This window comes from Tuber melanosporum (genome assembly GCF_000151645.1).
Source record: "Tuber melanosporum whole genome shotgun sequence assembly, scaffold_270, strain Mel28".
Taxonomy (NCBI): domain Eukaryota; kingdom Fungi; phylum Ascomycota; class Pezizomycetes; order Pezizales; family Tuberaceae; genus Tuber; species Tuber melanosporum.
Window position 1 is genome coordinate 39,535 of NW_003298942.1, and position 3,382 is coordinate 42,916.

A 3,382-nucleotide genomic window follows, 5' to 3' on the forward strand; every position below is an offset into this window, starting at 1 on the left:
TGAAATGTGTATCTCAGAAGCAATCTCCATCAGTGAAAAGCCCCAAGAAGACTCTCCCACCTCATCCCACAATGGAAGAAGCCCCAGCTACTATATCTTCAGGCAGTATTGCTCCAAATCCATTCTACCCAGGTTATTTGGGAATCAATACTCTTTTGGAGGTTTCTGCTGAATAGAAGTAAGCTGGCTCTGCCAGCTGTAGCTTATAGCAGTCCTGAACATCCCAATATTCTTTCCCCTTTGAAAGTTGCTGGAAGGTAGGGATCTTGGAGCTCAGTTCTGGGCTTCTTCCAAACCCTCTCATAGCCTCCTCCTACCTCAATCTCAACCTTTGCCTCATGGGAGTAGAATATCCTCTAGCAGGTCTCCACTGTACAGTGCTGTCTTGGTCAACACAATTTCAACCTCTTCCACTTACCTCTTGCCTTCAGAAATGGTTTATGACAGGCAATTCACAAAAGTAAGTCCAATATGTGCCAAGCATTTTGAATTATTTAGCGGTGACAATTAAGTGTTGATTAGTTCGTAAGTTTAGACAAAGATACTAGAGGGTTATTTTCAGCGGTCCAATTCATTCTTCTGAGCTCAAGGAGCAGACTTTGTGGAAATGTCCTAAACTGGTACAACTTTTCACTTTTCTGATCTTGTTTCACTTTAGAATGATTTTGACAACAAATGCTGAAATCATCATACTGTCAGCAATTGTGCGCTTGGAATAACCCTCCGCCTGAGGCTAAATGACCTCAATGCACTCTAGCTTTGTACTCTTTCTCCTCTTTTCATGATGATTTCTTGAGTTTTGTTGCTATATGTGGGCTAGCAGTGGTATGGTTGATGTTATATTAGAACTGAATGTGTGCACACACTTTTTTGGTGACACTAGGAGTAGATTGAAGGTCAACCTTGTTCCTGGTTAATAAGTCACTTATTAAGGAATTAAAAATTCCTTTCAGAGTGAAACTAAATCATGTCAGCATTCAAGGCTTTGATGGTTTATCATCTGGGTCAGGAGTAAAAATTTATAAACATACTACTTGGTTTGAAATTTGTCACAATTATGACTTGTATGAAGTTTTCTGCAAAACTGCAGCCACAGGTGACTTTGGAATACTAATTTCTTTTGGGTGATGGTACTTAGAACATCCCGTATGCAACTATTGGAAACCTACAAAGTGGGAATTCAAGAACCCAAACATAAAACTTGCATAGCAGAGCAAGATGAAGGAATTGCAGATATGTTTTAATATAATGAGACATTGGCCAGGGATAAAAATGGCATCCAGACTAGATGGATCGCAATAGTAGAAGATCCAAATCACATCAATTTTCATTCTGTTCCAAAAAACTATGGGAAATTGATGAAGCCATTTCTATTGCCCATGTGGGCAAAATTAGCACTAAGCTGAACCTTTAGTCATAAAACAAAATTGGTTAATGGAGCAAAACCCTCCTGGGGACTCATTTATCCTATGTGCCACAAGCAACCTAATTTGATACAGGAATACCTTGATAGCATGTTACCACAAGGGAAGATTACCCAATACCAATCACCCTTTGGTGCTCCAATGCACATTACACCAAATGACGAGTGGAGACCACAACTAGTGGTGAATTACCTGACCTGCCTGACAAAACAATCTTGAACAAATATCCTCTACCATGAATGTTAGAATTATGTGATCGCGTGGCATAAGTAAGTTTCTTTGTATAACTTAATTTAAAAGATAGTTATAATCTCATGCAGATCATGCAAAGGGATGAGAGGAAAAAAAAAGCTTTCTGATCATTACATGGGTATTGTAAATATAAAGCTATGATATTTGGATGAGCCAATGCTCCAGCAATATTTCAGACCATGATGAATAAAGTTCTCACCAAACTTGTAGACCCCGGAGTGGTCAGATATTTAGACAACATCCTCATCTATCCAAAAAATTAGCAAGAACATGTTGAAGGAGAAACTAAGGTGCAACAGAAATTAGCAGACTTATGGCTTGCAATATTTCTGAAAAAGATTATTTCTTGTAAATAAAAGAGGGAGATTTTTTGGGCTAAATGATAGCCATTAATAGTGTATCAATAAGTATCTGAAAGGTAAACTCCATGTTAAACTGGAAGTCACCTCTATTTGTTACATAAGTATCAATATTTCTGCAGTTTAGGAACATCTATTGACACTTTATACAAAACTTCTCAAATATTTGCATTCCAATTATTAAAATGTTGACCTGATCCCAAAAGGTTCTGGTGGGGCCAGTAAAACTAAACAGCCTTTCAGGAGCTGGCGAGAATGTTTACCTCTGCTCTAATCTTCCACTATTTGTTTCCAGAAAGAGCAACAGTGGTGGAATCAGACACTAGGAACTTCACTTTAGGTTGCATTCCATCTCAGTTTGTGGAAAAATGACTACTGCTAGTCACCTTTCATGCCTGTAAACAGATTTCCATATAGGGAAATCATGAGATGCTAAATCAGGAACTATTCGTAATATTAAAGGCATTCAAGGAATAGTACCAATACCTGGTTGAAATGGAGTAACTGCTAATTGTGTATACCAATCACCTAAATCTCCGATATTTTCAAGGCTCAAAGGTCTTGAGCTGGCACCAAATTTGTCAGGCACAGAGGTTACTGAACTACAACTTCAGAATTAATTTCCAGGCTGGCACAAGAGGAGGTATACCTGATGCTCTTGGTTGATAGTCAGAGTCCTATTCTCAGTGATAGCAAAAGTGATCACTAGGTTGTAGTGATGAAAATGCATATATTAATTTTCTGCAGAGAAGGTCTTAATGATCAACTATGGTTATATACTGTGCTCCCTCTAAATACCTTTTCTACTGATATGTATACTCTATACTGCAACTCTTACACACATGTGACCTCTATCTTGCACACAATCCTATATCACCCTTTGTTCTTGACTCTTCAACCTATACCATATCACTCATCTTTCATCACTAAGGATGGAGATGCCCATTGTGAACTGGTGATCTTGAAGCTATAACACTTCCTAATCAGTTCAGTAATGAGAACTGCAGAAGGAAAAATTGAAGAATGCCTAGTAGCCAGTGGTGAAACAAACAACGTTATCAGAGAACATATGTAGCAAAGGTTAAAGTGGTACTGCTCGGATCATGTAATTCAGATAAAACAGTTCTATATAAGACTAAGATTACTGATTAAAGGCTCAAGAACAGCAGTTATTCATGATCTCTTCGCTTTGCTGGAAGATGTAGGTCCGAGATAGCGATAGCTGGTTATTCCAACCGGCAATGCAATTGGGCTATTAGTTGGATCTTATGAGAGGATTGCTCCAGGGAGTGAGTTATAGACAACATCAGTATCTCCTTTTTTTTCATGTGCCAGTGTAAATGACAT